The sequence below is a fragment of the Coregonus clupeaformis genome, chromosome 18 (genome assembly GCF_020615455.1).
Source record: "Coregonus clupeaformis isolate EN_2021a chromosome 18, ASM2061545v1, whole genome shotgun sequence".
Lineage (NCBI taxonomy): Eukaryota > Metazoa > Chordata > Actinopteri > Salmoniformes > Salmonidae > Coregonus > Coregonus clupeaformis.
In genome coordinates this window covers 30,322,550-30,343,040 of record NC_059209.1, presented here as the reverse complement: position 1 = coordinate 30,343,040, position 20,491 = coordinate 30,322,550, and the positions used below count along the sequence as shown (strand labels likewise).

Here is a 20,491-nt window from a genome sequence, read left to right as displayed (position 1 = left end):
CTGCACTGTTGGAGGTAGGAACACAAGCATTTCACTACACCCGCGATAACATCTGCAAAATATGTGTACGCGACCAATCAAATTTGATTTGTTTGGATTACAGTACTATAATGTACATAATAGTCATCTACTGTACTAATCTATATAGTGTGTACATTTTAGATACCGTATATAACAAAATCAGTGTAAATGTTTGTACAACAACCACACTTTTTTTCATACTGATTTTATTCTCTGTAGGGTAAATTGTTTTAATGTAGTTGGCGTGTAAAGGTGATTCTGATTCTGTGTATGACAGTGAAACTGTGACTGAATCTCCCCCCAGTAACAACCAGTCATGCTGAGACAAACGGCTAAGAGTCACTTAGTGCTGATCTAGGACCAGTGTTGCCTTTCAAATCATAATGACCAGGATTATAGTGACAGAGGGACCTGATCCTAGATCAGCCTTTATACTCTGCAATGCTTTAGTGTGGCAGGTAGCCTGGTGGGTAGGAGTGTTGGGCCAGTAACCGAAAGGTTGCTAGATGAATCCCAGAGCCGACAAGGTAAAAAATATATATTTCTGCCCCTGAGCATGGCAGTAAACCCCCAACAACGACTGTTCTCCGGGCGCTGGTGATGTGGATTAAGGCAGCGCCCACACCACTCTGATTAAGAGGGGTTGGGTTAAATGCGGAAGACACATTTCAGTTGAATGCATTCAGTTGCACAACTGACTACAGATTTCCTTTCCCTTCCCTTTATGAATAGGGCCCCAGTCCTCTTGTCTTGGATAATGACTTCATCAGCTGAGTTCTATCAGGAGAGAAGCAGACTAGAGGAGGTTGAGACTCTTTTGTTTCTATGAAGTGAGAGCAAATTCTTTTTGGCCTCCGGTCCGCTGCAGATTGGCAAATTAGCGCTATTTAAAATCATTTCAAATACTTTTGTCCCCAAACTTCAAGCCCCACCCATCTGGCACTGTAGAGCAAATGCTCACATAGCATTTGAACCCAGGTCTGCTGATTACAGCTCAGAGCGGGACCCTTCCCAGCCATTACTACCACTACACTATGGCCTGATGGGATTCAACCATGGATGTAATGACACTAAGCACTAGCTAGGCAGACTCCATGACCAAGCAGACATACTGGCACTGCAGCCTCGTCTGACCCCCAAACACCATTAGTTGCCCATTAACACAGGCAAGACAGAGTGGAGCGAAGGCTTTAACAGCCACTTGAAGCAAATTTAACTGTATCCGTGTGTGTGAGGGCAAGCATGACATGGAAAACACATTCATTCATCCTCTGGTGTAACGAGTGTCAGTGTAATGCGGTGGATCGAAGTCAGGCGCAGGACACAGAACTCGAGGAAACATACTTTACTGAACTAGAGTAAAGAAAACAACACAGCAATACCTTCACGCAGGAAGGAACTAACCCGCTCACCAAACGACACACGAAACGAAAAACAACCACGCACAAGACACATTGGGAGCACCTGGGTTAAATAGGGTAGGCTTGATTACACAAATGGGAAACAGGTGTGTGACATAGACAACAGGTGCAACATAGACACATATAACATAGATCGGCAGGAGCTAGTTTTCCGGTGACGATGAACGCCGCAGCCTGCCCGAGCAAGGAGGAGGGGCAGCCTCAGCAGAATCCGTGACATCTGGTGAGGAATGGGATAGGCTGCTGCTGCTGACTGCTCAGTGCCTGGCTTGTCAGAATACATATAGTATTACCACTTCAACGCACCACAAGTCACCAGTCTTTACTGAACAATGTTTATGGTTATAACTGTCATAAGGTGGTCCACCAGCTAGCCAGTCTCTCTCTCTATATGCGATAGCAATTGAGCCTGGGGATGAGGTTACCATCACATAAATCTGCAAAACACACAACAATTAAACTGCTGTGTTGACTTGACTTAACAGCTATGAAATGTATATCATTATTCTGTCTGGCTTGAACTTCTACTAGATAATGTTGTTGGGTATGAAACAGACAGTGGCATCTATACTGGACATGAGTGTTTCACTAATATCCTATTGCCTTGTAGTGAACCGAATGCATGTGTTCTAAATGGCACCCTATTCACTATGTAGTACACTACTTCTGATCATGGCCCATAGGGCTCTGGACAGAAGTAGTGCACTATATAGGAAATAGGGTGGCATTTGGGACACATACAGACAGTGGCCAGGGGGAAGCCTGCTGGCACAGTGACAGGCTAGGCTCTGTAGCCCACTGTAGTGAGATGAGATGGCAGGCTGAATAATGCAGCCGTTTGTTCTGCAGAATGAAAAGTAGCTGGCACACACACAAACACACACACACACATATACAAACACACACACACTAAAGGAGCTGGCACTCTGGGCACTTAAACTGGCAGACGGTCTGATGGCAGAGTGCCGTGCCGACCTCTCTCAGGGAGAAAAATAAAGGTATAGGTCTGTATTCATAAAGAGTCTCAGAGTAGTACTGTTCTAGGATCAGTTTTCCCTTTCAGATCATAATGAATGATATTATTTGGACAGGGAGACCTGATACTCCTACTCTGAGATGCTTTATGAATACGGGCCCTGGATTGGAATAGGCACTGGTTTTATATCATATAACCAAACTGGACAGGATTGGGAGAGGAGAAAACACATTTTTATGGTGGTGGTCCACAACAGGTCACAACAGATGCACAATTGAGAGCATTCTGTCGGCTGTATCACCGCCTGGTACGGCAACTGCACCACCCGCAACCGCAAGGCTCTCCAGAAGGTGGTGCGGTCTGCCCAATGCATCACCGGGAGCAAACTACCAGCCCTCCAGGACACCTACAGCACCCGATGTCACAGGAAGGCCAAAATGACAATCAAGGACAACAACCACCTGAGCCACTACCTGTTCACCCCGCTATCATCCAGAAGGCGAGGTCAGTACAGGTGCATCAAAGCTGGGACCGAGAGACTGAAAAACAGCTTCTATCTCAAGGCCATCCGACTGTTAAATAGGCTTCACTAGCACATTAGAGGCTGCTGCCTTATTATTCGTTTTTATTATTAGTTCTTCGTTGGAGTTGGTGAGGGCTCGTAAGCAAGCATTTCACGGTTAAGTCTACACCCGTTGTATTCAGCGCATGTGACAAATATACATTTGAGTTGATTGATATGTACTTTCCCTCTGCCAAAACAGTAAACAGTTGCAGTCACTCACCCTTCTAGATAACTTGAAACAGTCTAAACACGTCTTGTGTCTGGAAGTAGCCTAGACTAGCTAGCAAGCCACCCAACTTATTTTGCCAATTAGCTTCAGCCGGTCGGTGTGCAACCGTGGCAATGTTAGCAGAAGTAAAATAAATGCCTGAGGGTGGACGGCTGAAACCGGAAGCATCCGGTTTCTTCCCAACCCCACTGAGGGTGTCAATAAATTACACAATATTAATGGGACAATATTTTCATGTTGAACGTCTTTTAGTTGTCTCATTAAATTATTTCAATATTTGTACATGAATTTCTCCAATTTATAGTTCATTTGAGGTTTTTAAGTCATTGAAATGTGGAGCTATTTACATAAAATATTGTCCCATGTACATTGTGAAATTTACTGATGGTCCCTAACTAGCCCCATAGGGGTATCGAATGGTCAAATTCACCATGGGCATTACTATTCGGTCGCTTGCAGCTGCGCTCCAAATTGATGATTCATTGGGTGCTGCCAGCTGTGGGCATGTGGGCAGGATTGAAATTAACCCACCCTTCATTCATTTTTTCCCCTAATTATCTTGCAAATCTCCTTTTAGACGAGACTCACTTTATGACCAAAATGTTCCTATTTAAACTTTGTAGTCAATTACGACATTAGAATAAATGTTTCTGACTAATATCGATGCCGCATTTTCTACCAGAGAAGTTGTTTATTGCATTCAGTTGTTCTTTAATTGAGCTCAAGTAACCCATCCTTACAGCTACAGCAGTACCTGTTCCACTGTGACTCACACAACCCCCTCCTTGTGCCCATGGAAACAGGAGATTGAGAAAAGCGCTGTGCAAGGTGATTTTTCCCACCTTTCCTTGGTTGCCAAAAGCACTTGACTGTAGCGAGTTGAAGCCCCTTTCAGTTGATATTTAGCTCAGCCCAGAGGAACTGGGGGCCAGATGAATTCAGACTGTGCCAGATCACCGTGCCAAGCAGTCATGGAGTGGGGCCATTTGCATTTGGCGTGATTAGATAGCCGTTATATGTCACACAAGGCCGAGCAAACTACTTTCTCTCTACACGTCTGTCTGTCTCTTTATCTCTCCCACTCTCTCTCACAATCTCTCTCTCACACAATTGCGTTCTCTCTATCTTATTCTGTCTCTCTCTCTCTCTCTCTCTCCTCAATTGATTGACCAAAGTAAAGGGCTGTAAGAAAAAGCACTTTTTAAGGCTGACCAATTTAGGTGTATTTTGAGTCAAGACCCACCATAAGCGTTGAGCAGTGAAAAAACATACACAGACCAAAGAATATGTAACAAATATAATCTTGGCAGCAGAGAGAAAATGTTGCAGTTTCAAAGCCGAATTCCCTAAAATTCTACTCATTTTGACATGGAGCTGAGAGAACATTTTGCAGTTTTAAGCTAATTCCCTACAATTCTACTCATTTTGACATGGAGCTGAGAGAACATTTTGCAGTTTTTAAGCTACTTCCCTACAATTCTACTCATTTTGACATGGAGCTGAGAGAACATTTGGCAGTTTTTAAGCTAATTCCCTAGAATTCTACTCATTTTGACATGGAGCTGAGAGAACATTTAGCTGATTTTAAGCTAATTCCCTACAATTCTACTCATTTTGCAATGGAGCTGAGAGAACATTTTGCAGTTTTTAAGCTAATTCCCTACAATTCTACTCATTTTGACATGGAGCTGAGAGAACATTTTACAGTTTTTAAGCTAATTCCCTACAATTCTACTCATTTTGACATGGAGCTAAGAGAACATTTTGCAGTTTTTAAGCTAATTCCCTACAGTTCTGCTCATTTTGACATGGCTAATGCTTTGTTGTTATGCTCAGATATTATAACAAAATCAATGGGGGTCTGATTGTCTAGCGTTCATCTTGTTGATTGTAAGTTCTCAAAGATTACAGGCTATTATTGAAAAATATATTGTAGTCAACATGGGCCAGCATCCCTTTGGAATGCTTTCAGCACCTTGTAGAGTCCATGCCCCGACGAATTGAAGCTGTTCTGAGGGCAAAGGGGGGTCCAACTCTATTTTTGAAAGGTGTTCAAAATGTTTTGTACACTCAGTCCATATACACTGAACAAGAATATAAATGCAACTATTATACATTTTAGTAGACGTTCTTATCCAGAGCGACTTACAGGAGCAATTAAGGTTAACTGCCTTGCTCAAGGGCACATCGACAGATTTCTCCCCTAGTCTGCTCGGGGTTTAGAACCAGCAACCTTTCGGTTACTGGCACAACGCTCTTAACCACTAAGCTACCTGCTACCCCATGTCGGTCACATTTTACTGATCAGTCAATTGAAATATTATTCCTTAGGCCCTAATTCATGGATTCACATGACTGGGAATACAGATATGCATTTGTTGGTCACCAATACCTTAAAAAAAAGTAGATTTGTGGATCAGAATACCAGTCCGTATCTGGTGTGACCATGCAGCACGACACATCTCCTTCGCATAGAGTTGATCAGGCTGTTGATTGTGGCCTGTGGAATGTTGTCCCACTCCTCTTCAATGGCTGTGCGAAGTTGCTGGATATTGGCGGGAACTGAAACACTCTGTCGTACTCTGTCGTACACGTCAATCCAGAGCATCCCAAACATGCTCAATGTCTAGTGATTATGCAGGCCATGGAAGAACTGGGACATTTTCAGCTTCCAGGAATTATGTAGAGATCCTTGTGACATGGGGCCATGCATTATCATGCTGAAACATGAGGTGATGGCGGTGGATGAATGGTACGACAATGGGCCTCAGGAACTCGTCCCAGTATCTCTGTGCATTCAAATTGCCATCGATAAAATGCAATTGTGTTCGTTGTCCGTAGCTTATGCCTGCCCATACCATCAGCCCACCGCCACCATGGGGCACTCTGTTCATAACATTGACATCAGCAAACCCCTTGCCCTTGAAGAGCACACTTCTCCAGCATGTCAGTGGCCATCAAAGGGGAGTATTTGCCCACTGAAGTCGGTTACAATGCCGAACTGCAGTTAGCTCAAGATCCTGGTGAGGACGACAAGCACACAGATGAGCTTCCCTGAGACAGTTTCTGACAGTTTGTGCAGAAATTATTCGGTTTTGCAAACCCACAGTTTCATCATCTGTCTGTATGGCTGGTTTCAGACGATCCCGCAGGTGAAGAAGCTGGATGTGGAGGTCCTGGGCTGGCGTGCATGGTTACACCGCTCACCCACACAACGCCATACACGTGGTCTGTGGTTGTGAGGCCGGTTGGATGTACTGCCAAATTCTCTAAAACAACTTTGGAGGCGGCTTATGATAAGGAAATTAACATTACATTTTCTGGCAACAACTCTGGTGGACATTCCTGCAGTCAGCATGCCAATTGCACTCTCCCTCAAAACTTGAGACATCTGTGACATTTTGTGGTCCCATGTGGCTCAGTTGGTAGAGCATAGTGTGCGCAATGCCAGGGTTGTGGGTTCGATTCCCACGAAGGACCAGTAAGAAAACGTAGGCATTCACTACTGTAAATTGATCTGGATAAAAGTGTCTGCTAAATGACTCAAATGTGGATGTGCATATAATCAATATCTTTGTTCAGCTCAGTTGGTATAGCATGGCGCTTGCAACGTATGGGTTCGTTTCCCATTAGGGATCAGTATAAAAATGTTTTACATCTTAGCAGACGCTCTTATCCAGAGCGACTTACAGTTAGTGAGTGCATACATTCTTTTTATTTTTTTTATTTTTTCATACTGGCCCCCCGTTGGAATCGAACCCACAACCCTGGTGTTGCAAACGCCATGCTCTACCAACTGAGCTACATCCCTGCCGGCCATTCCCTCCCCTACCCTGGACGACGCTGGGCCAATTGTGCGCCGCCCCATGGGTCTCCCGGTCGCGGCCGGCTATGACAGAGCCTGGATTCGAACCAGGATCTCTAGTGGCACAGCTAGCACTGCGATGCAGTGCCTTAGACCACCACCCTCACTACTGTAAGTCACTCTGGGTAAGAGCATCTGCTACATTTTTGAGTGGCCTTTTATTGTCCCCAGCACAAGGTGCACCTGTGTAATGATCATGCTGTTTAATCATCGTCTTGATATGCCACACCTGTCAGGTGGATGGATTATCTTGACAAAGGAGAAATGCTCAGTAACAGGGATTCGGAAAGTATTCAGACCACTTGACTTTCTACACATTTTGTTACATTACAGCCTTATTCTAAAATGGATTTAAAGAAAAACATAATTCTCATCAATCTACACACAATATCTCACAATGATTAAGCAAAAACTAATTGTTTAGAAATTTTTGCTAATTTATTACTAATAAAAAACTATTATACAAATATAACATTTACATAAGTATTCAGACCCTTTACTCAGTACTTTGTTGAAGCACCTTTGGCAATGATTACAGCCTCGACTCTCCTTGGGTATGACGCTACAAGCTTGGCACACCTGTATTTCAGGAGATTCTCCCATTCTTCTCTGCAGATCTTCTCAAGCTCTGGCTGGGCCACTCAAAGACATTCAGAGACTTGTCCCGAAGCCACTCCTGCGTTGTCTTGGCTGTGTGCTTAGGGTCGTTGTCCTGATGGAAGGTGAACTTTCGCCCCAGTCTGAGGTCCTGAACCCTCTGGAGCATCAAGGATCTCTCTGTACTTTCCTCCATTCATCTTTCCCTCGATCCTGACTAGTCTTCCAATACCTGCTGCTAAAAAACATCCCCACAGCATGATGCTGCCACCACCATGCTTCACCGTAGGGATGGTGCCAGGTTTCCTCCAGACGTGACGCTTAGCATTCAGGCCAAAGAGTTCAATCTTGTTTTCATCAGACCAGAGAATCTTGTTTCTCATGGTCGGAGTCCTTTAGATGCCTTTTGGCAAACTCCAAGTGGGCTGTCATGTGCCTTGTACTGAGGAGTGGCTTCCGTCTTGCCACTCTACCATAAAGGCCTGATTGGTGGAGTGCTGCTGAGGTGGTTGTCCTTCTGGAAGGTTCTCCCATCTCCACAGAGGAACTCTGGAGCTCTGCCAGTGTGACCATCAGGTTCTTGGTCACCTCCCTGACCAAGGCACTCCCCTGATTGATCAGTTTGGACGGGCGGCCAGCTCTAGGAAGAGTTGGTTGTTCCAAACTTCTTCCATTTAAGAATCATGGAGGCCACTGTGTTATTGGGGACCTTCAATGCTGCACACATTTTTTGGTACCCTTCCCCAGATCTGTGCCTCGACACAATCCTGTCTCGGAGCTCTACGGACAATTCCTTCGACCACATGGCTTGGTTTATTTTCTGACATGCACTGTCAACTGTGGGACCTTATATAGATACGTGTGCGCCTTTCCAAATCATGACCAATCAATTGAATTAAGCACAGGTGGACTCCAATCAAGTTGTAGAAACATCTCAAGGATGATCAATGGAAACAGGACGCACCTGAGCTCAATTTCGAGTCTCATCGCAAAGGGTCTGAATACTTATGTAAATAAGGTATTTCCGTTTTTTGTTTTTTTTTGTTTGCAAAAAATTATAAAAACCAGTTTTCCCTTTGTCATTATGGGGTATTGTGTGTAGATTGATGAGGAACAATTTTTATTTGATCTATTTTAGGATAAGGCTGTAACGTAACAAGTCAAGGGTTCTGAATACTTTCCGAATGCACTGTAAACAAATTTGTGCACACAATTTGAAAGAAATAAGCTTTTTGTCAGTATAGAACATTTCTGGGATCTTTTATTTAGTCTCATGAAACTTGAGACCAACACTTTACATGTTTGCTTTTATATTTTTATTCAGTATACAGTGGGGGAAAAAAGTATTTAGTCAGCCACCAATTGTGCAAGTTCTCCCACTTAAAAAGTTGAGAGAGGCCTGTAATTTTCATCATAGGTACACATCAACTATGACAGACAAATTGTGAAAAAATTATGGTGGAAAATAAGTATTTGGTCACCTACAAACAAGCAAGATTTCTGACTCTCACAGACCTGTAACTTCTTCTTTAAGAGGCTCCTCTGTCCTCCACTCGTTACCTGTATTAATGGCACCTGTTTGAACTTGTTATCAGTATAAAAGACACCTGTCCACAACCTCAAACAGTCACACTCCAAACTCCACTATGGCCAAGACCAAAGAGCTGTCAAAGGACACCAGAAACAAAATTGTAGACCTGCACCAGGCTGGGAAGACTGAATCTGCAATAGGTAAGCAGCTTGGTTTGAAGAAATCAACTGTGGGAGCAATTATTAGGAAATGGAAGACATACAAGACCACTGATAATCTCCCTCGATCTGGGGCTCCACGCAAGATCTCACCCCGTGGGGTCAAAATGATCACAAGAACGGTGAGCAAAAATCCCAGAACCACACGGGGGGACCTAGTGAATGACCTGCAGAGAGCTGGGACCAAAGTAACAAAGCCTACCATCAGTAACACACTACGCCGCCAGGGACTCAAATCCTGCAGTGCGAGACATGTCCCCCTGCTTAAGCCAGTACATGTCCAGCCCCGTCTGAAGTTTGCTAGAGTGCATTTGGATGATCCAGAAGAGGATTGGGAGAATGTCATATGGTCAGATGAAACCAAAATATAACTTTTTGGTAAAAACTCAACTCGTCGTGTTTGGAGGACAAAGAATGCTGAGTTGCATCCAAAGAACACCATACCTACTGTGAAGCATGGGGGTGGAAACATCATGCTTTGGGGCTGTTTTTCTGCAAAGGGACCAGGACGACTGATCCGTGTAAAGGAAAGAATGAATGGGGCCATGTATCATGAGATTTTGAGTGAAAACCTCCTTCCATCAGCAAGGGCATTGAAGATGAAACGTGGCTGGGTCTTTCAGCATTACAATGATCCCAAACACACCGCCCGGGCAACGAAGGAGTGGCTTCGTAAGAAGCATTTCAAGGTCCTGGAGTGGCCTAGCCAGTCTCCAGATCTCAACCCCATAGAAAATCTTTGATGGGAGTTGAAAGTCCGTGTTGCCCAGCGACAGCCCCAAAACATCACTGCTCTAGAGGAGATCTGCATGGAGGAATGGGCCAAAATACAGTGTGTGAAAACCTTGTGAAGACTTACAGAAAACGTTTGACCTGTGTCATTGCCAACAAAGGGTATATAACAAAGTATTGAGAATCTTTTGTTATTGACCAAATACTTATTTTCCACCATAATTTGCAAATAAATTCATTAAAAATCCTACAATGTGATTTTCTGGATTTTTTTTTTCTCATTTTGTCTGTCATAGTTGACGTGTACCTATGATGAAAATTACAGGCCTCTCTCATCTTTTTAAGTGGGAGAACTTTGACAATTGGTGGCTGACTAAATACTTTTTTCCCCCACTGTATACAGTGCCTTGCAAAAGTATTCATCCCCCTTGATGTTTTTCCTTTTTTATTGCATTACAACCTGTAATTTAAATTCATTTTTATTTGGATTTCATGTAATGGACATACACAAAATAGTCAAAATTGGTGAAGTGAAATTCAAAAAATTACTTGTTTCAAAAAATTCAAAAAAAAAAACAATGGAAAAGTGGTGCGTGCATGTGTATTCAGCCCCTTTGCTATGAAGCCCCTAAATAAGATCTGGTGCAACCAATTACCTTCAGAATTCACATAATTAGTTAGAATGCAAACAGGTTAACTTTATTTAAGTGTCACATGATCTGTCACATGATCTCAGTATACGTACAACTGTTCTGAAAGGCCCCAGAGTCTGCAACACCACTAAGCAAGGGCACCACCAAGCAAGCGGCACCATGAAGACCAAGGAGCTCTCCAAACAGGTCACGGACAAAGTTGTGGAGAAGTACAGATCAGGGTTGGGTTATAAAAAAATATCTGAAACTTTGAAGCTCCATTAAATCCATTATTAAAAAATGGAAAGAATATGGCACCACAACAAACCTGCCAAGAGAGGGCCGCCCACCAAAACGCACAGCCCAGGCAAGGAGGGCATTAATCAGAGAGGCAACAAAGAGACCAAAGATAACCCTGAAGGAGCTGCAAAGCTCCACAGCGGAGATTGGATTATCTGTCCATAGGACCACTTTAAGCCGTACACTCCACAGAGCTGGGCTTTATGGAAGAGTGGCCAGAAAAAAGCCGTTGCTTAAAGAAAAAAATAAGCAAACACGTTTGGTGTTCGCCAAAATGCATGTGGGAGACTCCCCAAACATATGGAAGAAGGTACTCTGGTCAGATGAGACTAAAATTGAGCTTTTTGGCCATAAATGAAAACGCTATGTCTGGTGCAAACCCAGCACTTCTCATCACCCCGAGAACACCATCCCAAAAGTGAAGCATGGTGTTGGCAGCATCATGCTGTGGGGATGTTTTTCATTGGCAGGGACTGGGAAACTGGTCAGAATTGAAGGAATGATGGATGGCGCTAAAAACAGGGAAATTCTTGAGGGAAACCCGTTTCAGTCTTCCAGAGATTTGAGACTGGGATGGAGGTACACCTTCCAGCAGGACAATGACCCTAAGCATACTGCTAAAGCAACACTTGAGTGGTTTAAGGGGAAACATTTAAATGTCTTGGAATGGCCTAGTCAAAGCCCAGACATCAATCCAATTGAGAATCTGTGGTTTGACTTAAAGATTGCTGTACACCAGCAGAACCCATCCAACTTAGTAGCTGGAGCAGTTTTGCCTTGAAGAATGGGCAAAAATCCCAGTGGCTTGATGTGCCAAGCTTATAGAGACATACCCCAAGAGACTTGCAGCTGTATTTGCTGCAAAATGTGACTCTACAAAGTATTGAGGGGGTGAATAGTTATGCACGCTCAAGTTTTCTGTTTTTTTGTCTTATTTCTTGTTTGTTTCACAATAAAAAATATGTTGCATCTTCAAAGTGGTAGGCATGTTGTGTAAATCAAATGATACAAACCCCAAAATATTCCATTTTAATTCCAGGTTGTAAGGCAACAAAATAGGAAAAATGCCAAGGGGGGTGAATACTTTCGCAAGCCATCAGAATGTATTCATACCCCTTGACTTATTCCACATTTTGTTGTGTTAGAGTTTGAATTCAACCAATTCACCAATCTACACACAATACCCCATAATGACGAAATGAAAACATGTTTTTAGAAATTGTTGCTATTTTCTTGAAAATATAATACAGAAATATCTCATTTACATAAGTATTCACACCCCTTTGCTATGACACTCCAAATATTTATGTTAAATAAATATGTTTAATCCATTTTTTATTCAGGCTGTAACACAACAAAATGTGGAATAAGTCAAGGGGTATGAATAATTTATGAAGGCACTGTATATATAAACAATTCTTGCAATGTACTAAACATTTTAACCGGCGACCCACAGTTTGGGAACCACTGGTCTAGACAGTAAATTATCTACTCCGTTTAATTATGCGTTGCTTAATAATAAGATATTCTAATTTTACTCCTAACCTCTCAGTCCTCAGGGCTGTTTGTCTATGTGGATCATATAATACACTCATGAAGACTACAGATGTAGGATCTTAATTTTGAGCCAGTTTGCTACAACATGAAAATGATCCTGCAGCAACAGGAAATGTGAATTATTATTTGGATTATAATTAATGGAAATTTTTGAAGGGGTTGATACATTTTTCCTAAGGGAAAATAAAGTCGGAAATTACAAACTTCAGAAGCCTTTTTACACTATACACTACAAGTTTTTAATTACAAATTAAAATTCTACATCTGTAAGTTAGTGCTACAATAACTGCTGACATTTGCTCTTTTGTCAGAAAGTCTTCACCTGATACACTCCATGGTGAGTAGACACCACTTTTCTTCTTTTCAGAGTGAATATTGTCTTGACCCAGCCAGGTTTAAAACCATTGCATTAGGATCACCTTACAGAAATAGCCTGTGGCACTCGGGGCAGAGAGCTTGGATGCATCCCAAATCACACCCTATTCCCTATACAGTGCACTTGTTTGACTAGGGCCAATAGGGCTCTGGTCAAAAGTAGTGCACTTTGTAGGGAATATGGTGCCATTTGGGATGCATGTACTTGACTTTGGAGACTGGAGCCAAGGAACCAACCCACCAGTCCCACTGGTCATCAGTCTGTCAATCAAGAGACCTCATTATACTGTTGAAGTATTCAGGGTTTAACAGACTTGAATAAGGCAACCTCAGCACTAACCTTGCTTTGGAGTACCTCAATCTTTCACGTTTTTTCCAATACTGTTACACAATCTCGGCACTCAGAACTAAATCAGCTACTTGTTCAGACTGTGACAAGAGACCACTAACAACATAAAAGCATTACATTGCTTGCTTAGATCATTTTGTTTTGAAAGTATAGGGAAGGAGAGTTAGTTCTATAGTGCATCCTGAACTGTACAGTTTGATGATGACTTTTTTACAGTGTATGTGTGCTTTCCAAATGGCACCCTATTCCCTATATACCCTGTGGGCCCTGGTCAAAATGTGTGCTCTATAAACGGAATAAAGTGCCACTTGGGACCCACACCATATAATGTACTGTATGATGATGACTGGGGGATAAAAATAGAGAGTGGAGAGTGAAAATGTGGGCTTCTACTCAGCCATTAAACTTTCAAATGTGATGGTGATGAAAGGACAAAGCAGGACAATACATTAACCCTCCTACTGTAACCCTCTACAGCTTCAACAGCTTAATGGATGTTCATTACCGGCCTATCAGCTTTGTTCACTCAATCTCTCTCCACTCTGGTGCACTGCAACCTACTATTACATGCATCCTTCACTGATTTCAATAGGAACTTTGGAAATGTCTCACTAATGCATGATTACATTTCATTTATGGTAAAGGAATCCATTTTTCTTCTGCACCTGAACACAGAAGTACAATCTTTACAATGAAATATACACTCACCAGACAGTTTATTAGGTACACCCATCTAGTACGGGGTCAGACCCCAAGGTGTCGGAAACTTTCGTTGCTCAGTAGGTATCAAGGGACCTAACGTGTGCCAGGAAAAAAATCCCTACACCAGTACACCACTGCCACCAGCCTGTACCTGGCAGGATGGGTACATGGACTCATGCTGCTTACACCAAATCAGCATGATGCAACAGGAACCGGGATTGTCAGAGCAGGCGATGTTTTCCCACTCCTCAATTGTCCAGTGTTGGTGATCGCGTGCCCACTGGATCCGCTTCTTCTTGTTTTTGGCTGATAGGAGTGGAACCCGGTGTGGTCGTCTGCTGCAATAGCCCATCCGTGACAAGGATCGACGAGTTGTGTGTTCCAAGATGCCGTTCTGCACACCACTGTTGTACTGCGCTGTTATTTGCCTGTTTGTGGCCCGCCTGTCAGCCTTCACGATTCTTGTCATTCTCCTTCGACCTCTCTCATCAACCAGCTGTTTCCGCCTACAGGACTTCCGCTGACTGGATGTTTTTTGTTTGTTGCACCATTCTCGGTAAACCCTAGACACTGGCGTGTGTGAAAAGCCCAGGAGGGCAGCCATTTCTGAGATACTGGATCCGGCGTGCCTGGCACCGACGATCATACCACGCTCAAAGTGCTTAGGTCAATCGTTTTGCCCATTCTAACGTTCAATCGAACAGTAACTGAATGCCTCGATGCCTGTCTGCGTGCTTTATATAGCAAGCCACGGCCATGTGACTCACTGTCTGTAGGAGCGTCCATTTTCGTGAACAGGGTTGTGTACCTAATCAACTGATTAAGGGATTGGTGAACAGAAAATAGTTTATTTGTAATGTGCAAACGTACTGTAGCAGAAATCTATCATCACTTTTGTTTCAGCATTATGTTATGTCAAAGTGAGTGAGGATCAGGTAGCCGTCTGTGTTGCACTCTCATTGATACCGGCCCAAATTAGTGAATATAGAACACAGTAGCTAAATCTCCAACTCCTCAGGGTTTCTCACTTTACAAGCATTTCGCTGCACCTGCTATAACATCTGCAGATCTACAGTGGGGAGAACAAGTATTTGATACACTGCCGATTTTGCAGGTTTTCCTACTTACAAAGCATGTAGAGGTCTGTAATTTTTATCATAGGTACACTTCAACTGTGAGAGACGGAATCTAAAACAAAAATCCAGAAAATCACATTGTATGATTTTTAAGTAATTAATTGGCATTTTATTGCATGACATAAGTATTTGATACATCAGAAAAGCAGAACTTAATATTTGGTACAGAAACCTTTGTTTGCAATTACAGAGATCATATGTTTCCTGTAGGTCTTGACCAGGTTTGCACACACTGCAGCAGGGATTTTGGCCCACTGCTCCATACAGACCTTCTCCAGATCCTTCAGGTTTCGGGGCTGTCGCTGGGCAATACGGACTTTCAGCTCCCTCCAAAGATTTTATTTGGGTTCAGGTCTGGAGACTGGCTAGGCCACTCCAGGACCTTGAGATGCTTCTTACGGAGCCACTCCTTAGTTGCCCTGGCTGTGTGTTTCGGGTCGTTGTCATGCTGGAAGACCCAGCCACGACCCATCTTCAATGCTCTTACTGAGGGAAGGAGGTTGTTGGCCAAGAACTCGCGATACATCGCCACATTCATCCTCCCCTCAATACGGTGCAGTCGTCCTGTCCCCTTTGCAGAAAAGCATCCCCAAAGAATGATGTTTCCACTTCCATGCTTTACGGTTGGGATGGTGTTCTTGGGGTTGTACTCATCCTTCTTCTTCCTCCAAACACGGCGAGTGGAGTTTAGACCAAAAATCTATATTTTGTCTCATCAGACCACATGACCTTCTCCCATTCCTCCTCTGGATCATCCAGATGGTCATTGGCAAACTTCAGACGGGCCTGGACATGCGCTGGCTTGAGCTGGGGGACGTTGCGTGCGCTGCAGTATTTTAATCCATGACGCCGTAGTGTGTTACTAATGGTTTTCTTTGAGACTGTGGTCCCAGCTCTCTTCAGGTCACTGACCAGGTCCTGCCGTGTAGTTCTGGGCTGATCCCTCACCTTCCTCATGATCATTGATGCCCCACGAGGTGAGATCTTGCATGGAGCCCCAGACCGAGGATGATTGACCGTCATCTTGAACTTCTTCCATTTTCTAATAATTGCGCCAACAGTTGTTGCCTTCTCACCAAGCTGCTTGCCTATTGTCCTGTAGCCCATCCAGCCTTGTGCAGGTCTACAATTTTATCCCTGATGTCCTTACACAGCTCTCTGGTCTTGGCCATTGTGGAGAGGTTGGAGTCTGTTTGATTTAGTGTGTGGACAGGTGTCTTTTATACAGGTAACGAGTTCAAACAGGTGCAGTTAATACAGGTAATGAGTGGAGAACAGGAGGGCTTCTTAAAGAAAAACTAACAGGTCTGTGAGAGCCGGAATTCTTACTGGTTGGTAGGTGATCAAATACTTATGTCATGCAATAAAATGCAAATTAATTACTTAAAAATTATACAATGTGATTTTCTGGATTTTTGTTTTAGATTCCGTCTCTCACAGTTGAAGTGTACCTATGATATTACAGACCTCTACATGCTTTGTAAGTAGGATACTTGTTCTCCCCACTGTATGTACGTGACCAATACACTTTGATTTGATTTGATTTGATTTCTTGAGTGTGGTAACTGTAGACATATGAAAGTCTATAGGAAACCAGCCTTGTTCAAGTAAAGTATGCTCCTCTTGTGCTTGTTAGTGTTGAAAGCTCTCTAAACATGATACCATAATAATGCACAGCTGCCTCCCAGCACACACAGCCCAGTGTGGCCTAGGGCCATGCCAAGGTAAAGTGGGGGTAATTTTGCAATCAAATACCTCTAAGAGCTTCTCCCACTGAGGATTCCTCTCCCTCTCTGTATCGCTCTTTCTCCCCTCCCCCCTGGCATTGTTCTGCCTGTTATCTTTGGCAGCCCATAAGCCGTATAGCTTACTCAGGGTCTCCTCCATCCATCCTAACCACCGTTCTGTTCGTCTCATCACGCATATTCATGTTAAGCTCATTAACTATTCAAAAGATAACTAAATCTCCAACATAGTTGCTCGAGGGGTGTGTGTGTGTGTCCCATCCCCCATCTTTGAACAGTGAATACACTTCTCATCCCCCATTTGACCTTTACTTTTCATACTTCGCCTTACTTGACTGTTCAAAGGAGGTCGTTTTTATGTAGACTTTATGTAGAATTATGTAGACACCTCAACTCCAAGTGGTCATTATTAAAACACAAGGCAATATATACCTTGAGACTGAACAAGCCAAAGGCAGCAGTAACTAAAACCTACTTGACTTCCAAGGTCTGCACTTCCTGGGGACAAACTTGAAGAAAACACTGTTTTGTGACGCAGCTTTTATCATGTCTAATGCACTGCTATAAAATGCTTAGAGCATGTATGAACTTTCTGAAATAAAACATGGAAAAGAAGATGACGGGTTGCTGCACATGCCATGGTCGGCTCTGAGCCATTCACGGCTCAATACCAACATAAGGTAATTTAATGGCCTATATTTGAAAATGTAACACCTCTACATTCTAAAAGACTGTTGTATAGAATCAGTGACACAACACAATAACCATGTCGGACACGTAAAAATGAACTGTGTCAAGAAACCACCCTTGTTTGTATTTGCTGTGCCTCTAGAGATCCTGGTTCGAATCCAGGCTCTGTCGTAGCCGGCCGCAACCGGGAGACCCATGGGGCGGCGCACAATTGGCCCAGGGTAGGGGAGGGAATGGCCGGCAGGGATGTAGCTCAGTTGGTAGAGCTACATGTGGGTTCGATTCCCATGGGGGGCCAGTATGAAAAATAAAAAAAGAATGTATGCACTCACTAACTGTAAGTCGCTCTGGATAAGAGTGTCTGCTAAATGACTAAAATGTAAAAAATAAAAAAATAAAAATGTAAGATCATACTTGGGCAGCCCAGGGGCTGCTGCTCTGCCTCAAAACCTCTCCTCCACACTCACAATTTAATTCCATCCACAGACAGACTGATGCCAGCTCAGCAACGGCTTCAGTCTCAAGTCCCCTTGGCCTAAAATAAGCTTGGACCCTTCTCCACCCAGCACAGGGGCCACATGCTCCCTGCTCTCCAGGCTACTGCAGTCTACCAGACACACAGAGATAAGTCATGACCTGGGAGACACCTAAAGCTGCCAAAATACACAAAGCCCGTTACCCGGCCATGGCCAAAGATCAATTTCACATCCTGACATTTGGGTTTTAAGAGTCGCTCATTCGCCCGGTTGAAAGATAAGCAATGATGGTATGTCAGTTTAAAAAGACCAAGCTGAATGAAATTGCGCCGAAACGGTCAGAAAAGAGCAACCCATGCGTGAGAGAGCACAAATCAGACCTGGCCATAAGTCACTAATATGTTTATGGGGTGTACTGCACTCATTCAAATCTACCGGCACTTAAAATACATCTGGAATAGCTATGGTCTCAGTGACCTTTTAGAAAACGATTTTGAATCAAAACCAAATGGCCACCCTTCTCAGTCTCAGTGAGTGTTCACATGGAATACTAAAGTAACTTTACCTTGAGCCCCTCTACCTCTCACCGCTCCCTCACCAGGGCCCTGCAATAATGGCCCATGATTAAACTGATAAGGCCACTAGTCTCTTTGTTGGCATAGATTGTGTCCCAACTGGCACCCTATTTCCTATATAGTGCACTGGTCAAAAGTAGTGCACTATATAGGGAATAAGTTTGCCATTTGGGACACAGACACAGATATATATTTACAGGAGGAGGATATGCTTGGACTGGGATTCATATTACTCGTCGTGAGCATGCCCTGAATTTCTATGAGAGGCTCCTTCCTATAAGCCCCTTATTCACCCTCAATTCCCCGTCCATCTCCCTCAAGTTGCCATCCCCCACTCTTCACCCCATCCCTGTATACCCTCTCTGTCACCGCCATATCTTTTTCCATAAGCACATCACCACTCTAGCCCTGTCAGATCAATGAGCGATTACAACAAATACACAAAATAAGATATATATATATATATATATATATATCCCTGTAAAACCCTACAAACTGTAACAACAAGCTTTCTGATAATCTGATAAGCCAGGTCTGAGTAGAGGAGGGGTACACAGATTTAATGCAAAGGTTCAATGATGACTGCCTCTTTCTAAAATGCTCATAGGTCATTTTAACATGGACCTAGATGGATCAATAGTTTGTCTGGATAAACAGTCTTGTGGGTTTGTCTTGACAGCCTGATTAAATTCAAAAGGAAATTGGGTTGATGAACAAATATGAGTGCATCAATATTACATGAGATTGAATCTAGCTTTTTATTTATTTTTTGTGTAGAAAATATACCTTCTGTCTGTATTCTGACATGTAGCTGTTTCAGTTCATAAAATGAAAGAGACTAGACTGTGATTCAGAAAACTAAACATTTTGCATTTCATCCAAATAATCAATCATTCCACTCTTAAAATCATGAACCATTGTTGCACAAAAATGCACAAAATATATTGTGACGCTTCTGAAAGGATCCCAGCACATAGAAACAAGTGAGAAAGAGTGAGAAAGCGTGAGAAATAGTACCTTATTTATATGAAGATAGAGCGGGGCACTTCAGTGGCATTGTCAGGGCTGAATGTTGCTGCAGGGTGCTTGTGGTTCCCCAGTGAACAGAGGCAGATGTCACAAGAGACACCTGCTCTGCTTGGGCTCTAGTCTCCTCCTCTACTCTTCTGCTTGCTTTGGTGTCGGGGGTGGTCGCCTGCCCTGCCACAAAATAGACCCCTCTCATCCCTCCCTGTGGCATGCTATTGTCTTAAGCACCAGCTAGCACAGATTTATGGGCAGGAAACTCATTAAATCACACTCAAGCATTTTCAACATTAGCTAGAAATAAAAACAAGTGTTGTACCTATTGTATAGATCATAGCATTGACATGGCACATTAGAGGGGGCCTTCACAATGTTTATTTTTGGTGAATCAATTTATGTGTAAAAACTTATAATATTGCGTTGATGAAGAACCAAATTAGTGATGGACAAAAACTAAGGAGCTTACTGTATCTTACCCAGGGAGCATGTCCACGGCTGGGCTCGGTGGGGGTGCATTCTCAAGGCCTTAATGGCAAGCCATCTGTTTGGTTGTTCATGGTGGGCTCACATCAACACCCACATGAATGACTGACAGTCGGCTAATCTAATCCCTTCTGCTCCTACTGTGTGGCACGGGACAGACTTCATGGTGTGGGGAAATTCATTAAATAATTTACTACTCTGTACACTATCTTCAGCTGAATGAATGACAGATGTCCAGATTGGTATTTACTACTCTGTACAGTATCCAGCTGAATGAATGACAGATGCCC

At 43.3% G+C, this 20,491-nt stretch overlaps 1 protein-coding gene across 1 annotated transcript in view; it reads right to left on the bottom strand.

Moving 5' to 3' along the window:
- Positions 1-19,788, bottom strand: part of LOC121557518 (tenascin) — a 128,782-nt gene extending 108,994 nt beyond the window's left edge. Inside the window, exon 1 of the mRNA XM_041871115.2 lies at positions 19,710-19,788. The gene's annotated coding sequence lies outside the window, so the exon portion shown is untranslated. The remainder of the gene's footprint in view (positions 1-19,709) is intronic.
- Positions 19,789-20,491: the final 703 nt, after the last annotated feature.